Source organism: Tetrao urogallus (genome assembly GCF_951394365.1).
Source record: "Tetrao urogallus genome assembly, chromosome: 1".
Lineage (NCBI taxonomy): Eukaryota > Metazoa > Chordata > Aves > Galliformes > Phasianidae > Tetrao > Tetrao urogallus.
The window spans coordinates 72,104,434-72,127,526 of NC_136813.1; positions in this window are offsets into that span (position 1 = coordinate 72,104,434).

The following is a 23,093-nucleotide window of genomic DNA, read 5'->3' on the forward strand; positions in this document are numbered from 1 at the left end:
CTCACTCATCATACCCAAGCTGTGCCACCCTGCCAGCATCTATTCCCTACTTCACACTGTATTTCTGATGCTGTTATCCACTGAATCATCTGCCAGACTGCTCGGTATCTTCGAATCTCTTGCTCTCGACAAGAGTTTGCTGCCAAGTTTTTGACAGGGGATTCCATCATCTATCTTCTGCCTTGGGTATCTGTGCCTTTAAAATACTCTGTGTAAGCTTCACTCTTTCCTTTCCCCTCTTTCTCAAATGGACGGAATTGGTTCCTAGGAGCTGACCCAGCAGAGGAAACAGCAGCAAGCCAGCAAGCTGGAAGGATCACGTACTTTATGGGCTGACCAGCCGGAAGAAACAGCTCTTATCTAACCTTTATACGCTCCTTTCCCTTGTTTGTCTCAGCTTCACAGCAATGATTTTTCATATGTATGTATTTTTTTAAATGAGCTTGTTTGTTTCTAGTGGTAAGTCCCTAGCTGCCTCCTCTTTCATGCAGTTAGCCAGCAGCGGGGAGGTTAAAAATGCAGTCAGTAACTAGTGGCAACATACTAGTGTTGTAAATCCTGCCCACACATCTTCAATCTACTGACATTTGAAACATCTAGGCCTTTTCTTACAGATATACCGGTGTAATTAAGTCTCGGTGTACCTTTTTTTCCTACATGTCATCCTCCAGGAGTGCTTAGACAAGTATACATGAGCAGTATGTATCGAAGGAGAAAAAAAGGAGGCTGAAGTTATAGAGAAACCATTACAAATTGTTCACCAGGGCTTTTGAAAGAGCAGTATCGCATATTAATAGTTGCCATCTAATATCAAATTACTGATTTATTTAAATTATTTTTACTATCCTGCCTCTGAGCAGCAAGTTGGGCTGTGCCAGTGAAATCAATTACATTTTTTAACAGTACCTCAGGCTTATCTTGCACAGCAGGAATGTGGAGAACTGTATGTCCTTCTTGTCAGTGGGGCTTTGCTAGCAGACTCTAGGCAGTGGGAGTGGCATCTACTGAAAGGCAAATGCATATGAAAGCTGGATGCAGAGGCCAGGGAAGAGTTGCTGCTTTCCATTATAGTCAGTGGGGATTGGAAAGAGCCTTCCTGTCGGACCCCCTTTTTATAAAAAATAAAATAAAAAATAGATGCAATTTCGATGTGGGAGTGTGCTTTTAAATGCAAATTCGTATGATTTTGTTGATATTTTCTTCCCCTTTCACTGCTCGGTACAGTGGCTGAGCCTTCTGGCATTTCTTCAGGACTCCACAGGAACCCAGTCCAAACCGGGCAACAAAACGGAGTGGCAGGGGACAGAGTAGGAGACCACATCTTGAATTGAATGCAGCCAGAGAAGCGACAATCCCCAGCTAGGGCCTTGCCTTTCGTGGCCTTCTGAATGTCTTCACAGAGAAGGACAGGGGGAAAGGCCATCCTTTCATGCCAATCTCTAGCCTGGGACCTAGAGATGAAGATCATTTCTGTTGTTTTGTGCTGGCACACGGACAGCAAAGGGGGCACAACCTGAAGTATGGGTTTTCCTGGGACAAAGCATCTTGCCCATCACCCTTCTCACATGTCTTTATCCAAAGGTGTGCTTCACTTTAAAAGGCAGACAGAAAACTGGAATAGTATGGAGTACTTAACACCTGCTTTAAAATTCTCACATTGATTTTTATACAGAAGTGGCTTACATCAGCGCTGTTTTATAGGCCTGTTAATCACATGGGGCTTCAGGCATGGAAACTTTCTAAGGTATTATCAGTGTTAAAAGAAAATAAGCCACCAGAGAGAACAACCTAATGAAAGCTCATGATTATAAGGAAATCTCTAGTAGATTACACCCTTATAGACCTTTGCAGGGAGGGTTTTTTATTGGGCATGTACGCACTGGGCTGAGAAAAGCGGGCAGTCACCGATGAGACTAATCATATAGGCCATCACCACGCTGATGAACAAAGATTTGGCAGGATTCAGCACCCTGTTCTTCTCTGTGCCAATAAATCAACTTATTATCAGATCAGGGCCAGCACTTTGTTCTTTGCACATGTGAATTATTTATAAGAGTACGCTGAGTTTCAGCCATATACACGGAATTCTTTCAACAGATTTAATGAAGTCTGAGCCTCTACCTGTGAAATGTCTTCATATTAATGGGCACTTATAGATTGCTTCTTCACTAGATATGAAGTATAGATTTTCACTCTGGTAATGGACTGTCCACTGCCTTCAGCCTTTGTTCTTGTTCTTTCAACCACAATCCTTCCCTTTGACAGCCGTTATTACAAATGTCGCACAATTTATACACATTATTTACATAGGATGTATCACAAGTAGACATTTCTTCCTCATATGCAAAGCAGTGTTACCAGTGAGACAGACAAACATACTTGTGCCTTTATGAACATAGAAACTTTACGACGATGAAGAAATATCACCAGAATAATTTTGCAATATCTATCTATCAGTGTTCATACTGTGCAGCTTAAGGCAAATCATATACATAAGAGATAAAAGCTGTTAACTTGCATATGCCATTCTTGTTAATATTTTAAGAATTACTGTATATTTGAACAACCTGACAAGTGTTCCTGATGCTAAATCATGCTTTAGTTTTATCTCAACAAGTAGGGGGATGTTTGGCCAGCTACTGTAGATTGGCTATAAAGGGAACTCATTCGCGAATTTTAGTCTTTTGAAGTACACCAAAGATAGATCATTAAACCAGTCTTAAGTAGAAGAAACAGATACTCTTATAAGAATTACTATACTCTATATACGTTACTATACCCTGTGTTTTGTGGGATGCTTTTCAGATCCTCAGTTGGACTGGCTGAAAGTGGATGGCTCCAAGGGTGGAGCTTGGGGGAACTGCGGAGACTCGTATCCACTCTGAAAGTTAGCACTTCATTTACTGCCTGGCATTACTGGCCTTGGTGAGGAACAGAAAACAGCAGAAACAGACCACTTTTTTAACAAGCAGAAAGGAAAGGATGTTCCACCAGCAGCAACAATTACTCCTTCTTCCTTGTTGTCATTCCTGTGTCTCACAGGTGAGGAGTCCCCACTGAGAAGCAGCCCTTCCTTTTCTCACCCATCAGCAACAAGCAACATGCTCACTGAAAAAAGAAGGTAGCCTGAGGCTTCATGATCAGTGCCCAGTGAAATGTTTCATGTCTCAGTCAAGGTTTGTCTGGAGCTAGACAGAAGTTGTGAACTCAACACTTGCACACATAAGGCACTCCCCTTCTATTCCCTCTAGGTCTACTTGTATTTGTTCTTTGCCTTTCAGACATTCAGTCAGTCATACATTATCCCTTAAGGCAGTGATGATTTTTGAAAAAAACCCACACTTATAACTCAGTCAGTAGTTTAATTGACAAGACTATACATACTTTACTACCTCCAGAAAACAGGCATGAATATATGAGGTCTAAAAGAAGTTTCAAATATGCAAGTTTTATTATTCTCATCTTTGTAATATTTTTCACAATTATGACCAGTGATTTTGTTACACATTAGAAACTCATATCCCAGCAGCAAAATAATAGGACTAGAAATTAATAATTCCCATTTCCTCATGACATCTTAAGTGCCTCTAATACCACCTCTTTTTTGTCACCTATTCCTTACTGGGTCTTCTAGTTAGTTTACCTTGATGGTAAACGCCCAGGCAGCACTTGTGGAATTTGTATGATATAAATGTACACCTTCGTTGTGCAGTGTGCTCCTATGATTTGTATTCTCAATATAATTTAAACAGCCACCAATATGAGCTATAATTTCCATCGTTTAGAAGATTTAGAACAGGACACTACTTTGTTGTTTTTTCTGATGAATACTGAAATATATGGATGTTATTTGGTTGATTACAACTTCTTTGTGGTGAAAACACAAAAATTTAGTCCACTTTAGGCAAAGCAATCTTAGTAAAAATCTTATAACAGATGTATCTCATAAATTACCCATGAAATGAACCAAATATCAAGGCTATTATTGTCTTTATCTTTGTGTTCTCTTAATTTTCTTCCAGTAACTAAAAAGAGCACTAAAATGTACATCCCTGATCTCCCATATAAAAAATCTAATTAATGGTGTGCAAACTATTACCTTGTGTTTTTTTTTTGTTTGTTTTTTTGTTTTGTTTTTCAGAATTATCTGCAATTGTTTTAGTAGGATTATTTCATATAGATCTCGGTGTTGGGTGAATGCTGCATTTAGCAGCGTGAGTATTTAAGGCCCATGGAGCATTAAATTAGTAAATTCTAAGTATAGAGTCTCATCGTTGTGTGAAGCACATATAGGACAGTATGTATCTTTATATATCCTATTTACTGCTTATCTACTCCTATTGCTTTTATCAGTCTGGCTTTCTTCCTCATTTGCCCATCCATTCTTGAGTTTAGTCACAAATGTTTCTTGATTTATAATGTTTTATGGTCAGTTGGTCTGTAAGGACGGATTCTTGCATTTCCATGAAAATAAAGGATCCCAGCATGTCTATGTGCATTTTTATGTTATATTCACATAGGCTTTCAGAAATGAGTTAGCTTGTACAGGTAGGGATAGATTTGCAAAAGCACTCTGTTGATTCAGATACATACATGCTTTGCAACCTTGGCTTGCAGTAGTTCTAGCTATTCTGTAAAATTGTCCTTATTGGGTGTTTAAAAGTTGGGCTTGAGACAAATTTGTAAAAATGGATCCTCCAGAGTCCATCAAGCACAATGAGAACTGTAGGTATTATTGTGGATTGGGGAACGAGCATTACCTCATCTCTTCCAGTAGGTAATTCAGTGTAGGCCTCATTCACTCTCTGCCTTAGTCATTTTTTGTCTATTTACATAGACTGCTCAGCTCATTTCTGTGTCACAAGGAATTGTCAGATCCCATTCTCTTTGTCCTTCTTTGTCCCTTTGTTCATAGTTACCAAAAGTCCCACTTACTCTATGACATTATTATGTCACTTATGATAAAATTCAGGTTCTGTAGTCCCACTTTTTTTATAACTTTTTACCTGTAACTTCCCTGTCAGTTTTGTTCTCATTAGCTGATTCTATGGATAGTTATCTCAAAGGTAGCTGGAAACTGTTTCTGTATAATTGAGTAGTTGTGTTGGACATTTTGCCCTTTGATAAGGCACAGGGAGAAGCTTATTTTTATGAATCATTAGCCATCAGACTTCAATAAAACTTGATGGTTAACATACTGAGAACTATTTGTCTGTGGAGAAATTTAATGAAACAAAGGAGGAACTGCAGTCCAAGGCCTTCAAACAAAGAAACCTCTCTTGAACAAGGACTCGTTGTACTTGGCATCACTGACTTGCCTTTTTCTACCTGGAACCCATGCAAAATGGTACTTTAGAAAATCAAGCACTGAAATCTGATGCATGGAGAAAACTTTAGAAGTGTGCGGACTGAAAAGGATTAAAAAGTCCTTGTCTTCTTTTAAGTATCCCCAGAAACAACTATCCTCAGCTTAGCATAACTGTGTGAGGAGCACCAGTGCTGGGACCTGAGTTTACAGAAGGACACACCCTGGAAGCTGCTGGCCTGATGCCTGGCTCAGATAATTACCTTGTCAGAAAAATATCAGTGCAGGTCTGGTCCCAGGGAGTAGTCTGGTAGGCAGGTATCACCAGTTTTAGACCAAGTTTACATTTAAATGACAACCTGTTAGATGGTTTAAGTAGTTCTGAATCTCTCTCACACCTCAAACCCTGTTGAATTACATCCAGACTGGCACTGTTTTCTCCACTGAGTTGACAGAGCTGTTGGTAAGACAAATAGTGACCTTAACTGGGGTAAAAAACAGCCAAAAAAATTTTTTTTTTCCAGTGAGAGCATTTCCCTGCCCCAACTCTCCAGGCAATTGCATGAAGACTTGTGCCAGCTCAACAGTGATGTGCAGGAGGGAAGTGGAGGGGAGAAGGACAGAGGTCCTCCAGCAGGAACTGGGGCTGGAAACTTACGGAAGCCAATGTGCCTATGATAGCCAAATGGTAGTTTCTGCTTTCCTCCTTATTTGTACTAAGCAGTCAGGAAGTGCTCTGTCCTTTGACTACTGCAGTGCTAAAACCTCTGTGGACTCCAGCTCTCAATGAATGATGAATGTATTTACATAGGTATACCTATATAGGCAGAGAAGACACTTGTTGCTTTGGCACATCTAAAGTCCTCTTCAGAGAGGACATTTAAGAATGGCAGGAAAGAAGGCTAAGTATGACAGATTTACTGTGAACCTCCCACTGACATCTACTTCCAGTTTTGGCAGCTATTTGTTCCCTTTCCGTAAGCCTGCTCCTTCGTGGCTTTATCATTCCCCTTTCTTCTCATGTTGCAGGGCTCAGTGCAGGGAGAAGCAGAGGTACCAGCCTTCCGGAAGGAGCTCAGCCAACTCCAGACCAGCACAGTCAGTGTGCTTTGCACCCTCTCTGCCCTGTTAAGCATGTCATTTGCACCCTGTGAGAATAGGATTCTCCTTGCCTCCCACTCCCAGGTGCTCAGTGAGACTTGCTGACACTCGATATATGGCTGCTTTAGGGGGGACCCGAGGGCACGGCTGACTCAGAGCTGTCAGCTTCCTGCCAAGGGGCAAAACAAGAGGTGCGAACTACAGAAGGTAGAATTTGAAAAGATGCTGCTTACAATAAATAGCAAGCTGAGCCTGCCATAAGGCAAACAGATGGATGCGCTGCCCTTTGGTTCTCTCCACATACAGAAGTAATTCTTTCTTGAGTCATGTGTAGCAATGGTACAATTATTTTTTGTCCACCACCAAGACACTACTGATATAACGGTTGCGTCTGTGGTACAACCGCTGGCAATTACTTGTTGCAGGAGTATGTAGCAGTGTGTTTAGAAGCATTAGTGTTCGTTGTTAGATGTTTTCACAGTTCAACTTCAAATTTTCTGAGAGTGTCATGTAAGACAGAGCGTGATTATGTCTGAGTGCTCAACCTGAGATAGATTAGAGGACTATGGATTCAGTTAAGCACAAAAAAAAACTTCTCTGTATCAGATAGCCAGAAAGACACACTACAAATGCATGTTTTTTTTCCCAGTATCTTCCCTCTGGAAATCTGGGTATATTTCATAGAAATTACTGCCCACATTTGAATCTTGCAAATATTTACTTGTCTTGATATACTATTTGAAGAGTACATGGGTATGAAATTCATCACTACTGATGTGATACTGATCATGCTTTGCTGTCATGGATTGATAGTATCACTATGTATTGACTACACAGCAATATTAAAAATGGGCCCTGGGGACACATCTTAAGACATCTGTTTGAAAGGTCCAAGGGTGAGATCCCAGCATTTCATTTAGCTGGGACCAGGCATCTTATTCTTAGGCAGTACAGCGCTGAGGCTCTCCATACAGCCTATGGCAAGTCATCATGCTGGCCTCTGGATGACGGAGCCAGCCATAGTGTTCCATTGTTCCAGGCATGTATAAGACTTTTGCCCTCCCTCCCATTCTCCTGTACTCACCTCTCTGTGGCCTACTGCTTCCATCCCTACTTCTTCATGGGCTTCAAGGTCACACAAGTAGCCAATGCCTTGTCTCTTCTTCTGCTGTCCTTAATGAATGTTCTGACTCCAGTCTTTTGCTGGAGTCTTATTTACCTGGCAGATGACTGCAGAAAATGTTTCCATCATTTTAAGATCTACAGCAACTAGGATATACTACAGAGAAGCTCTGGTGCTGAGCAGGATAATAAAGCTCTATTTTCCCCTCTTCCCCTTCACACCAGCAGTTGTGACATATGCTCAGAATTTGACATAGCCACAGCTGAGCAGCTACCCATTTAGATCTGGGTTGCATTTGCCTCTAGAGACACAGGTGGAATGCGAGCCATCTGTCCAGTGCTAAATGCAAGACAGCCCAGGGATCGTGCCCTTGCATGACTTTTCCTTTTATTTCCTTTAAATAAATAGATTAACCATTCTTGATCTTCTTGCAAGTTTGAAAACAATGGAGGGTTGGAAATTGCAGCTGGGAAAATGTTTTTGGGGGTACAATAAAGTCATTGACATACTGGAGCAAGTCCAGCAGAGATCAACCAAAATGACTCGAGGCAGAGCACATGATGTAAGAGGGAAGGCTGAGGGAGCAGCTGGGTTTGCTCAGCCTGGAGAAGAGAAGCATTGCTTAACGAGATGTTGCAGAAAAGATGGAGACATTCTTTCTGCCTGCAAGTTGCAACTGACTAGCTATCAGTAGCAAACTTGTGACAATCAAGGGGGTCAAACACTGGAAACACAGGGGCTTGGGAACTGCTGTCCCTGGGTATATTAAGAACACCAAGGGTCCTGAGCATCCTGATCTAACTGCAAAGCTTGTCCTGCCTTGAGTGGAATATTGGAGCAAGTAATCTCCAGAGCTCTTTTGTAAAACAAATCATTCTATGATTCCATTATAATATAGAATCGGAAACAAAGGCAGGAGACCAGCAGGGCCTGTTAGGGGATAGCTAGGCAAGAAAGCCATACACCATTTTTATCATTTATTCATTATGGTACAAATGGTTTCCTTGCTCTGTCACTACACGTACTGGTCTAAAGTCACTGCTTTTCTCCAAGGGACAAGCAGAACATTGGCACTGTGGTATCTCCTCTGATATTGTCCACAGCAGGCAGCACCCAGTCACACAACAGCTTCAGTGCTAGCCTCCTTGCAAGACAATGGGCTCAGCAGCCTCAAAGATAACAGGGCACTTCTTTGGCTTCAAGGATTTAAAACCAGTATTAAGGCAAATAAATGCATTACTTGCATTTCAACATTCTCACCTCTTGTGAGAGGTGAGAGAAGGCACTTGTATCCCTTGTTATCTGTGCTGTCACATGGTCATGATGGAGTCCTCGCTAGCAGCAGGGATACCCATCTGAGTCTGAAGTCTGGAACAGAGAAGATCCCCAAAGGGAAAAGCTAATAGCACCCTTGACTGGCTAAGGCTGCAGACCCAAGCCTGTGCCCATACCAGCCAGTGCCCTTGATCTATATTCCTTCAGCAAAGATCTTTGCCATGGGACACTATGAGATTGTGGTCTCTTAACATTTGATCTTACTTTAAGAGCTGGATTTGACTCTGCTACTTTACGATCTCAGTATTCCTTTAAGCCTTATTTTCTAGAGTTCTGCAATATAATATATAAATACTAGCTCAGCTAGGTTAATGGTGGCAATTAATTGGAAGGCAATTAATTAATTAATTGACAGAGTCAGAGGGAGACCATGAAGAACAACTTTGGATGTACTTGGAAAAGAACATGTATATTCTGTTATGAACACAGGATATCTTCACTGACTTGATAAGCGCTCAGACACCTGGAGAATTACATGTGATGTAGGAAATATGGAAATCCACACTGGAAACCAAATTTCATGCTTTCAAACTGGCACACATTTTTTTCTTGAGCAGTAAGACAGTGACAAGCTGAAAACCCTTGACCTGTAAGTCTAATAAAACACAAGAACTGATACAGTATCAGACAGTATTTAAAAAAAAACCAAACAACCACCAACAATAAAAAAGATCAACACAAAAGCGTTATGACTTCACGGAGGGATGAATCATGGGTAATTTAAGGAGCCTTCCTGTTGTTTCTGCCAGTTGCATCAGGTACCTGAGTGAGCAACACCTTAACTCTGCCTGCAGGCTCATAGAGCTCTGCTGCAGGTTGGAAGACAAACAGGAGGAAAAAACACACCCTGAGGCTGTATTTAGCGACAAGAGACAGGGCGTGGGGCAGCTCTGTTGGAAGCACCTCTGTTTCACCCTGTTTTTTGCAAGGGTTTGGCCTGTTACTGCAGAGGGTGGTGATTTCTCCGAGTGCAAACAGCTTTGTGAATGCACAGTGAAAACCTCCATAGCCACTTTCAGGATGACTCAGAGACTAGAAGAAAGGTGTTCAAGTGGCCGTTCCTGCAGTCCCCTCCAGTACTGTTTTGGTCCCCAAGCCTGCCTGTGGTGAAGGCTGGGGTGGTGGGAGCTGCAGCACTGCTGCAGGGCAAGGTGCTGCACTGAGTCACCACCAGCCGCCCAGGGTGACACGCTTTGAATCTAATAGACAATAAACTGAGTAATGCTTGATAAACCGAAGGCAAAATACAAAATAAATAATGTGTGGATGTCTCACTTGCCCCTGGATCTCCTTGCTCTTTAAATCCACAATAAAATGTCCACAGATGTTCTGGAGCACCTCTGCTATGAAGAAAGGTTGGGGGAACTGGGCTTGTTCAGCCTGGAGAAGGCTCCAGGGATACCTCATTACAGCCTTCCAGTACTTAAAGGGAGCTTATAAACAGCAGGGAGATTGACTTTTTGCACAGTCTGATGGTGATAGAACAGGGGGAAACAGTTTTAAAGTAAGAGGAGAGATTTAGTTTAGATGTTATACAGAAGTTCTTTACCCAGAGGTTGGTGATTCGCTGGCACAGCTGCCCATAGAAGCTGTGGTGCCCCATCCCTGGAGGCGCTCAAGGCCAGGTTGGATGGGGCCCTGGGCAGCTGAGCTGGTGGGGGGCAGCCCTGCCCATGGCAGGGGTTGGGGCGGGGTGGGCCATGAGGTCCCTTCCAACCCAAACCATTCTGTGATTCTATAATTGTATGGTCAGGACCAGGCTTTGAGCCACCCCTTAGTGTGTGCGAAATATGCAGGAGTGGGACTGGGCCTTGGATCCCAACTTTCATTCCTTAAAAGGTCACTTGCATTTTTGGTGCTTATGGAATGCTAACAAAGGTTGATGGTTAGCCTCACAGCTGTCTTGCTCTCGTGGTAGTAACCACCACTCATGTTTGTCAGAGGTTTGGTAAGGCAAGCACTGAAGTGGGACAGGAAGTGAGGAGAAAATGTGCAAAAACAGGAAAAGGAGGGGAAACGGGGGATGAATTTAAGTGTTGTGGGCTTCACTGGAAGAGGCTGAAGGCCAGAAAGAGCCTCGAGATGAAGAAATAAAGTAGAATATCACCTCACATGGAATGGAGGAGGCAAATACATGCAGGAGGTAGATTATCCTATCTTTGTTACTGACAGTGTACTTATCCCAGGTATGAGAGTTCCACCAAGGTTTGTGAGGAGATCAGTCTGGGAATCTTCACTGTTATCCTGTGAAAATATTTGAGGTTTCAAGGCAGGATAGCAGCCAACTACACAATGGATGCAAGAGTCATTTGGTAACTCCTACTGTGGCTATGAAAGTGGCTTTTCTTCATATACTCTACTCAGGAAAACTGTTTGGAGAATTCAGTATGCTTTCTGCTGGAAAATGATGTCCTTGCATAGGATCAGCTGTTGTCAGAGGAAGGGCTTCTCTTTGCTCCTCACTGTAGGGGCTGCAGAGAACAGCTCTTATACCTTTTGCCCAGAGGAGCACAGAAAATCCCTGACTCCAGCTCAGGCAGGACAAAGACTTTGCACATGGCTCAAGGAAGATCACCAGCATCTGCAGAGCTGTGGCATCAACAAGTTTGCCTTGCAAAGCAGCTGTGCTCACAGGGGTGTCCTCCTAACCCCAGTGTACAGCGGGGCAATTCCTAGAGAAATCAATGGCCTTTAACTTCCCAGAAGCTGTCCATGTGAAAACTAAGACAGGAAATGCTATCAGGTTTTAAATGAGGAGCATCTTGAATGGAATCCACTCCCATTGCTGCTGCTGTTAATACTACTATTGCTATTCATAATGAATTACTCTATTCTCCCTGACAGTTGAAATGCTCCCCTGGTAGGAACTGGATGAGCTTCTTCCCTAGAGAGGGTGATATTTTCAGGCCTGTGCACTGTGGTGGGTCACACCAGGGCAGCAGGCTGAAGGAGGACTGGGACTCCAGGCTCATTCTTTAGTACTTTTTCTCATGGGCAGTGGGCAGTAAGTACTACCAGCAGTGGGCAAAGAGTGAGGCCTTGCCCTGTAAAAGAGGACTTATTTAGTTCAATTTAGTATTGAAAAGAGTACAGCAGCAGTTTCACAAGCCTCGGTCCTGTGGGAGAAAAGGAAAAAAAAAAAAAAAAAGCTCTGCTCCAAAACACATGCAGCTGTTCTTGGGAAAAGGATGGATTTCCTCTTACTTCAGACTTCCTGCTACACTGCTCGGGGATTGCACAGAGACAGCTACGCATGGCCCAGCATGGGGGAACAGAGCAAAGCAGACATATCTCCTGGGCATGTGTGGCTGCACTTGTACAGGTCTCTCCCTCTATCCACACTCACCGAGCCCTTGCTAAAGCCCCTTTGCACTGGGAAGCACAAAGATGAGCAAGGCTGAGATGCTAGCAGCAGCATCCTGTGCTACATAGATACCTGGCAGCCTGTGCCAGCACTTGACCCCGGGGTGTTCATGTACATCCATGGGCAATGCTGGTGTAAAACAGACTGGTGTAATAGGTACCCAGCTCACAAGGTGTGAGTCTCCTTTGAATTCCTTGACACACCAAACTTTTATAAGATAGGAAAGAATGCCTTAAGTAGGAGCCTAAAGAGTGCATTTTAAACTGATGTTCAGCTTATGGTACACATCCCAGCAGAGCTATGCCTGAAAATTGAAAACAACTGCATTCTAAAATTCATTTTCATGTAGAGAGTGCTAAAACCACATCTTTTTATGCAGCTTTTCACACAGCGTTTACTGCTTTAATGCTCAATGCTGAATTTCTTGTGTGCTCTAATTGGTTTTGTATCCACTGTAACATGACCTCACTGAGGCAGCACACATGAGCTGCTTTGGTTCTTTCCCCATTTTACTCAGTACGTGCACTGGGTGCATTTGTTGAAGTTTCCGCTGTGTTTTAACCAGTTTTGACTCAAATGCAGAACAAGAAAAAGATAAAATTGGTGAGACATGTCTGAGATGGTTCAGCCTTTTGTTTTCAAAAAGCACGGCATTTAAGTCTATGCATCTTTACTTATTAAAAAAAAAAAAAAAAAAAAAAAAGAGGGGGGGGAAAGCAGGAAGGCAAAAGATGTTTAAAATATTTTCGTGAACTGCACAGTGATCGGCTCTTCCGGGTTCAGCACAATCTCTTTTTCTGGCCAAACATGGTAAGGAAGTGACTGTTCCCCACAGCACATACTTCCAAGTAGCTCTTTTCAGCAGCTAGAGGAAACGACAAAGCTTTTCTTTTGTTTTTACTTCTCAGTTCTTCTTTACAGCCACTAAGCTAAGTTTTAGAGAAGACCAACAGCCTTCAGAAACACCCTCATTGTACCAAAATGCTGAAAAATAGCTTGTTCCAAAGATGTGTCCTGATAAGTGGATTGTTCTTAAGTTACCCTGGATACAAAAATCAAAATCTACTCAAGTTCAGGACTTCCATGGAAAGGAACCTGGAACCAAACAGGCCCAACAAGCCCACCCCAGGGTCTGCAGCCAGCAGCAACTCCTCACACTCCTCCAGGCCTCTCGCCTCCAGCTGGCAGTGACATGGCCACAACACCCCAAATTTGAATGGAACCACCTCCGTTCTTGCTTCTCACCTCAGGCTCAGCTGCTGTTCTGAACATTTACATCCAATAACAACATTTCATGTTTGTGCTCAGGTATTCAGAATGGGGCTGTCCCAAGGGCACCCACCTGCTCCTGAGCCCAGTAGCTTGATGTTTGCCTCTTGATCACTGGGTGACACAGAAATGAAGAAAGTTGGTAACAGAGAGCAGTGATTTAGCAAAGAAATAAAACTGGAATTAGGCAAATTGGACATTTGGGATGGGATTCATCTCATGAATCAATGTCTGCATGCATGAGAGATGCCTGGGGTCCTTGGCGTCATTACTGGGAAGTAATGTGGGAGGTGAGGAAGCATGTACCCACGAGATGCTTCCATGTATTTGCCTGTGTTGCTAAAATTCAACAGTGTTAACCTGTGAATCTTTCCTGCTTTGTGAAATAAGTAAATGGTGTATGTTTTTACTGCATGGTGTGAGGTGGTTTGCATTTATTCATTTTCACTGTGCTTGCTTAATTTTTTGTATAAGCCTTTGCTCCATTGTACAGTTGTACACCTCAGTGGTTGACAGTCAAAATGGTAGGGACCAGCCCTGCTCTCTAAGTGAGCATGTCAAGGGGATGCTAAAAGCTACCTCTACTTCCTGTCAGCCACTGGGGAGCCCTCTCATAGCCCAGTGTGGGAAGCATGAAGAGGTGCTGAAGCTGATTTATGGCTTTGTGAGTTTGATATTGTGACAGTGCCTCTGAGATGAGTCTGGAGACCAACTCGCCTTGAAGAAGATGCTTTCTTCTGTGAGGAAGACACACTCAGGCTAGAATCCTAGAGTACAAGGGTTATTATTAACGTCAACATCCTGACTCTGGAAATGAATGGTAGCTACCTCCAATGGAGACAAGATAGAGCTTCAGCTCTGATCCAGAAGTTTTTCTTGGCTTATATACGTATTGAAGTCTTGTCCGCACTGGACTCTGCCAATAGCAGAGGATATGTCTGTAAAGATGGGCAAGGCAGAAAATGTTTTGAGAAATAGACGTCATTTTGCTCAAGAAAATTGTATTTGAAGTAGGATAATTTTCAAGCAATAAAGAATGTAAAGAATGTCAAGGAAACCTGTGACCCCTTGACAGGAGGAAGTGTGAGGGCTGCTGATTTGGGCCACACATTTCAGCTGGGCTCTACTTGGAGCCTCCTGGCCTGCCAGGAAGGAGTATGAGGCAGTGTTTCTGGAAGATAGGGAGCCACAGCTATTAGGAACAACTGAAGGAATGCCCGCAGATGTGAGCTCTGTATTTCTATCCTGTATCCAGAATCGCCAAGCTTTATATGTATCTATGAATCCATCACTTTCTAACCATAAAACTGTGTTTTTGTGTTTTAATATGAATTGATCTGAAAATTTCACTGGATGGTATTTTTAGATAATTGAAGAAGAGGCAGTTGATTGTAGACCTTAACAAGTGCTTTAGCAAATAAATAGAAAACGAATAAAAGGATGACTTGATGTTTTCAGTGGCAGTTTGGCAGCAATTTTCGCAGACACAATAGTGTTGCATGCAAAACATTTCCCTTTTCATATCATGGCTGGCATGATCCAGATAACGCACTGTCTTTTATACCAGCTAATATTTCTCAGAAAATTTGTATTTTGAATATTTATAATGAGATGTCAGAAGAACTCACTGACTAATGCTCTTTGAGGATTTTCCCATTAATAATAGTTATGGAGCTAGTTCCTCGTAACTGAATAATGTATTGATTTCTACACCAGATTCCTGCCCAGGTTTTTTAAAGGTAATTTATGACTGTAATATCCTGTGAAGATTATCCGTTTCAAACTTCTCAACAATTCACAAAAATGGTTTGTTTCCAAGCTGTGTAAGGAGAGTAAGAAATACAGAAGGATACAATAAATGTCAATGAATATTTGCAATTTACAAGGAGCTATTCAAGCGCATGACTTTCTTTTTTTATTTATTATTCTTAGTACTGCATTTTAGAATGCTTTATTCTCATTATTCTCAATATTATTTATATTTAGAAGAGGTTGTTCAGTTTCAGCTATTTTAGGATTTACTAGAAAGCAAGCAAAAGTTGTGTATACCTTGTAAGTTCTCATTTCAATATTTTGACTTTTAATCTAAAATAATTAAACAAACAAAAATTCTAAATCCACTTTCCTCTACTTATTACTGCCTTCATTAGTATTTTTACCATTTGTTAGTACTGTTTTTTTTTAAGACTCTAGAATATTATACTTAACAGTTATTGCCTATGTTTTCTGTGAATACGAAGTTCACAGGCCTTGAGCAGTGCTGAAGTTATAGTAGCAATCATTTATGTAATGAGATGAGCAGGTTTCATGCAGACTCAGAGCAGTGACTGGGTGAGAGTGTCAAGGAACGGTCAGGATAAGTCAGGTTAGTGGTTTCCTTCGGGGACAAGTTTGGAAACCAGCACTATCCAATTTTCTCATTATTGAACTTGGCACATGAACCCAATGTAAGGTTAAGACATGAAGTGGCACAGGGTTGGTAATGCTGAAGAAGACAAGACTGTCATCTAGGGAGGACTGGAGGACACTGTGAATTAGAGTGACAGGAATACGATGACTGACAGGAATAAGGTGTAAAGGCTCATACATGGACTCATAAGATGCAGAGTTGCTGTGTCAGAGGCAGTAGGGAAGATGAAGTGTGGACTAATGTCTGAAGACCACCAATATGATACAGCTGGAATTCAATCTCAAGGGACAGAGAGGAACAGAACTGACTCATTTGTGTAGTCTCAGGTAGTCCTTTACATTGCTGTGCTTCTATAATGTATCAATCAAAGTATTTTTCAGCAGAAAAGAGGAAGTTCTAATTCATTAAGTATGAATACCTGGAGAATATTAGAGTCATTTTATATATTAAAAGATAAGGAGAAAAAAAAAAAAGATTAAATTATACTGAAAACTGAAATAGAAGAAAAGCTACCAAGGTGATATGAGAACTGAGAGCAGCTAATGAGATGAGATTACTGGATACTGGCTTATCTAACCTAGCAAAACGAAAGTTGGAAAGAAATAGGATTATGTCTAGTAAATACATTAGCCTGAGAGTGAATACTGAAGAGGAAGAAGTATGATTGAAATTAGAGGATAAGACAAGCGATACAGGCAGTCTTGAATGAGGCACCCACCTCCCCTTCCTGATTAATTAAATAACCATTTTGGGGAAGATGTGTGAGGCAATTTCTACCTTTGCTATTATCATGAGAAGTTGGCCACAGAGATGAGAAGTTGGGTAGGCACTGCTGACTGCTTCTTTGGTATGCTTTGCTGATTTGCTCACGTTAAACTAATTACCTAATTTAGGGCCAGGAGCAGATTTTCCAGCAGGATTAGGAGGGACTGTTGGGGGAGGGAAAATGCAGTTTTTGTTAGACAAATGGAGGGGAGAAATCTCTATTGGCACTTCATAAATTTGCTGCTAACCTAACAGAAGTACCTAGGATGATGATAGTGGCTTACACTTGATTTCTCTGTAAATCTTGACTGGACTTTCATATAACTCCCTTATATTTCAATTACAAGCTGAAAATACTTCTGTGGCTTATGAGGGAGGCAGTGACCTGTGGATTGGACTGAATTATACCTGTTCTGCTAGTTATTTGTAACCATAGGCTACAGTGGACTCAGCTGCATACAATACTGAGTCCTGGGTGCCTTATCCTCCAGAAAAGGTACAGTATTTGGGACACCTTGATCCTTGTGTTTTGCCTCCCATGGAAGCAGCAGACTGGGAGTCTGTGTTTTGCCCAGAGTGAGCTGCATCTGTGTGCTAGGCTGGATGCAGCATTCTAGCTTCTGTGCTATAAATATTTAAACCATTCAAATGGAGAGCAGTCCCATAAAAAGCAGTGATTTACAGTTTCTAGTGTTCTTGGAGTTTTCTCAGGGATATCACGCAAGAATTGAACTGGCCTGGTCCTGCATAGTTTGTTAGATAAGATGAGCTCACATGTGGCAATTGCCAACATCAGTACAATGAGGCCCAGCAGAAAGAGAATCCCTTGAGCACTGAGCCCTTTTTAGTGCATCTGCACTTTGGACACAGACTGGGGAGAGAGGTTTTATAATCTGTATCAACAGACTCGGAAAGAGTTACTCTTCTTTTTCCCTGTGAACACAAAACCATGAACTTGAAGAGCTAGTCAATGAAGAAATGAACTACAAATCTGCATGCATTAGAAGGTGAGACTCTGTCAAGCAACTCAGTCACCACATTGTTTGCTGGTTTTTTGCTTCCCTCTTCTTTTGGGTGTTCAGGATCAGTTCAGTGTGTTTCCAGGAAGAATAAGATCACATAAAGGGAATAAAAAGAGCTGAAAACATAGCTCATTCCTTGGTGAAGTGTGTCCTATCTTTACATATGCCTAGATTAGCTGCCAGAAAGATATTATGAAGAGTAATTACTGGGGATTAGCAACTGCAGACTATCCTTTAAAACACACCTTTGTATGGAAGCATTGCAAAAAGAGGTTTGGGGAAAAAAATAGAAATCATAAATATTTTTAATGAATGTGCTTAACATTACAGCACAATACAAGCCTTGTAAAAAGAAAACTGAGAAAATAGGCATTTGCTATAAAAATTCAGTCTGTTTTTGACCCTAGAAAATATTGCGCTGTATAGTAACATTCACTTACAATAGGCATGGACCGACTCTGTGAGCATCATTTACATGCTAATATCAATGCAGCTTGGGCTTAATTCATTCTATTTCAGCTTAGATTGAAAAGATTATTTTTTCATCAGAATCTAAAGTGGTCAAACTCATGAAAGTATTAAAGAATATTCATGAATACAAAAAAAGGGAAAAAAGAGCTGTGGATGGAAGAGTATTTTGGAGTTAGTTGCTGAAGGCAGTGTCTGAATTTCTGTGAATGTACACAGATCTTCCAGATTCTGGCTGTTATTGTTCAGAGTTCTCTTATTTCAGATGTTTATACCTGAAAAAAAAAAAAAAAAAAAAAAAAAAAAAAAAATTATCCACAGAGATTACTGTTCATCGGAAATTTTGCAGACCAGCACTTGTTTCAAAGAAAGATCCTGCACTGGGCAGTCCTGCTGTGATAGATCTTACTATCTTACTATCTTTGTTTCCTGTAGTGCATTCAAAGAAGCTGCATATTGAGAAGAAATAGTGTAAGAATCTCAATGACCTCAGTGTTTCAGTGCTGTACTTAAATTTATTCACTGGACTCTTCGTGTCAGGTATTCTTCCTTAAGATTCACTGGGAGAGAGGACTCCTGCTAACTTTCACGAAGAACGGCAGACACAAGCAGTGATCCTGGGCAATTAAATTTAAGAGTGGATTTGAAAAGAAATGTCTGTACACAGCACCATTGCACTTTGCTGTGATATTTTAATAAGATGTTCTGACAAGAGAACCGAACATTGTAAATGTGTCTGAAGACTCCAAATAGTCACTTTCAACACTTCCAAATAGCCTAATTTTTACTGCATGACATGTGCTGTAAATAACTCAGCATCCTCCTGGGTGGGAAGAACTAACCCAATGTGTTTCTTTCTGAAGAGGAGGAGGTTTGCTCACCCAAACCCTCTCTCTTTGTCATTGTGTACAAATAACGTTCTTCTCTTAAGGGGCAGGGAAGGGGAATGAGAGCAGTGCCATTTTCAAGCAGAACAGCTGTTTGCAAAATGAACATCTGTTCATAGATTAGTAGGTGAGTTGGGGGGATGGGGAGAAGTTCTGCAACATCTAAAACAATGGGGGTAAATTGAGGGAATGCTGATAGTGTTATGGGTTTGATTTTGTCCATCTAGTCCTCAGACCTTGGACACAATTTTATTGGGTGTTAAAGAGAACACAGTTTAAAATTTCTGTTCCTACCTTCCCTTACTGAGCACTTCCCAGCAGGCGTGCACTGCCGTCTGTTTGCCTGTGAGGGATGGAGGCTGAAGGAGGCTGCCTCTCTCTCATTGCCCTCTCAAGTGGAGCACTGGGGCTGTCAGTCACCTTTCAGCCCTGAGCGAGCTTGTCTGCAGCCTTCACCTGATGTAGGGAGACAAAGAGAGAACCTTCGGATCAACAGCTCAGCTCTAATAATAGCCTCCGGGTAACCTTGAGAGGCTGCAGCACAGCTTACCCTACATCCCCTCCTCCTTGCATCCTGTGTACAAAAAGCCCAATGACTAGTGACAATCAGCAGGCCTCAGCCCTGAAAGTCATAATCAAGGAGTGGCATAGGGTGCTTGGCAAGGGGAAACCCTGAGGGCCCTTCCAGCTAGAGCAGTTTCAGGATCTGAAACAAAAGCTGAGTACACAAGGGAGACAGGGAGGTAGCAACCTACCAGCTGTTCATGGAATGGGATCAGTTATTCATAAAGTGAAAAGGACATCTGCTTCAGCCTGCCTCAGATGCGATGCTTTATCCATCTTTTTTCCCCAAATGAGAATAGTGCTGTGTCTGCCTATGGGCGAGGTGATCTAGTGGTGCTGCTAGAACGGGGTGTGTAGGAAGGCAATGCAGCAAGGGTGCTGAGCATGTGGTGTGTTGGTGGAGATGGACGTGCTGCTCCAGTGCTGCCTCAACTGCTAGGGTCCCTCTCTTTCCCACAGTCCCATTACAGCTGCATCCATCACTCTTAGTGCCACCAGTGGTGGCATCTGGTCTTGACTGTGGTCAAAATGTTCTTGGGACTCTCCACAAATGAGGACTTGGGGTATTTAGGGAAGGAAACATAATAGACTGGTTCCTGCTTACCTAGCTCAGTTGTGTCCTTCTTTTCACTGTGTGATTGCTCATATAAATAAAATGAATAGGAGCTGACCCAGGCTTTGCACCTAGAAGGAAATAATCCCTGTTTTGGGTTTTGAACGCAGTTTCTCAGACAGCCTTTATTCATTCGGCCACTAAACAGATGGATTGCCTCCAAACACAATCAAATTCTGATTAAATAGTTGTGCAAGAGTCAACATGCTAAATAGGCTGTGAGATTATTTGCCATCCAGAAAGGCTATACCATGTCTAATTAGAGAAAGAGAAATGAGGCTGGAGTAAGCAGACACAGAGCTGCAGCAGGAGCTCGAATGGAGCCAGGGGAACAGATACCTAATGCGGTCTGCAGACCTTTGACCACAAGCTTCAGGGTCTCCTCTGAGAATTGATTAAGCTGCGTCTTTCCTTTTCCTCCTGCTTGTTTTTCATGCCAATTGAGGATGCTGTAAGAGTGAGCAGATGATGGGTCCTTAATGCGACCCAAGCAGAAATAAGAAAAAATTCCCTTAAAGAAATGCAACAGCTCTAAGAGGATTTTGAGCTGTAGGATAAGGAAGTTCTGAAATCTTAGAATAGGAAGGAAAGCCTTTATATGACTTGCTGGTTGTTGTACTTCCTGTTGTGAGCCCTCTACTGTGTTTCATAACAGCTTGGGGACTGCTAAGTCCTATGCTGTAATGAGGAACAAAGATTCTTAGTTCCTCCACACTATCTGCCAGAGCTAAAGGTCTTTCATCCAGTGCTGACAGAAATTGTAATAGGAACTGAACAGAAAGAAGATGGGGTGCAGAATTCCCCACTAGCTGAAGGAAGCCATCCCCGTATTCCCAGAGGTATGCCCACATGGTTCCTGGTTGGAATTGGACACATTAATTATCAAAGAACTTTGCTAATTGCTCTCTACACAACAAGGCTTTCAGATGTATTCACTGGTAGAGCAGAATAGCAAGGACAGTAAGGAAGGCTACAGGTGGGGAGGTAGCTGTGGGCCGTCCCCAGACATGTGTCATCCCCTGCAGCTCCTCAGGGGCTGCTCTCCCATAGCAAAGCAAGCAGACTGCAGTATGCTGTAGCCCTCTCTTCTTCTCTAATGTGCTGACTTCACTGTGCCCTCAAGCTGAGACTGGTGGAGGTGGGGGAGGGATGGAAAGAAGAAAAAGGGAACTTTTTGATAAAGAACATGGTGGTAACACATGCGTACAAATGCACACAAGCCCAGACTCAGTATGTTGCTCAAATACCTTTTGGACCCTTTGTACTAACAAGCAGGAAGAAGCGTCTACAGTGCTGCCGAAGGCCATGCACAGACCTGCAGATCTGAAAGAGAAGTGTGGGCAGGAACATAGTATCTGTACGTTTTTAAGGCTCAACTTACAGAGTTGTTACTGCAGTTTAAGCTCGCAGCATTTGCAAAGTAAACCCAGTTAGGTTTTGTTAACTAGCAGTACACCCACACAACAAATAGTACAGCAAGGGGCAATAAGATAAAATCTGGAAATGCAGCAATGAAGCAAAATAAACATACCTGTGGGACAGAGAGCACATATGCCATAGAAGTAGTTTTGAATCATATTAGCAGAAAGACATCTTGATTGACTGTACTTTATCCCACAATACCAGTGATACAAACAGTTTGTATTGTAAATTTGTTAGCTAGTGTCTGCTAAGAAGCTAATAGGAGATGTCCAAAGCAAAAGGAAGAAATTTGGCAGAATAAAAAGTCTTTTGAGTACATCTTGTGATGGTTAGCAACATATCTGTTCCACTGAAAAGCTGTATTTGAGCAGATCAACAGTTTGTCATGGGAAACAGAGTTCCTAAGGAGAACAGAACAAGCTTTTATTTTCACAGTACGATAATTTTGTATGTAATAGGACATGGTCTCTGCTGCTTTATCAGATTATTGCCTTTTCCTTCATAGAATCATAGAATCATTAATGTTGGAATGACCGCTATGATCATGTAGCCCAACCATCAATCCATCATCACCATACCACTAAACCATGTCACTCAGTTGACATTTACACTTTTCTTGGGTACTTCCAAGGATGGTGACTTCACTACCTCCCAGGGCAGTCTGTTCCAATGGCTCACCACTCTTTCTGAGAATAAGTTTTTCTTAATATCCAATTTGAACCTCCCCAGGTGAAACTTAAGGCCATTACTTCTTGTCTTATCAACATTCTTTCCTTTCACTATTTCCATCTTCTTGCCTGTTCTCTTTTTTGATTTGTTAGGAAATTTCAATTGCATTCCATCACTAAAATGGAAACATCTTTAGATGAGATACCCTCTTCTGTATCTAACAATTATTTCCTGATCAAAGTTCCTAAAATTGATCTACTTCAGTAATTGTTCTATTTTCAGAGAAACTGCATTTCTCCGCAGACTGCCAATCTCATTTCATCAGAAGGAATCCTAACCTTTTCCAGCTTAGGTGCTGTGAAGTCATTACCAAACTGCCTGGAAGATAGCAAGCATCTACTGAATGGGTAGTTAGCAACATATCCTAGGGCTACTCAACCCATCTACCTTTTCCAGAAAAATTGCCAGTTTCTGCCAGGGTGTTGGGTGGCTTTGTTGGGTTTTGGTGGAATTAGAAGGTAGTAGTTTATCCCATCTGGGAGATTCTGAATGGATCACAGCTAACCAGGAAGACTGAGACCTGCTGCGTGACAACAATGGAGAGTAATGTCTTGTGACTAAAATCAGACGCAGAAGGCCTTACCCTCTTCTACTGCAATGGAGCCAGCTTAATGTCACCACTGAGTTGTTTTGAGGGTTTAGGACAGCAGGAGTAATGCAGATGTGGATAACATCTGCTTCAATGGTATATACTCCCTCTAAAGCCGTAGAAATTA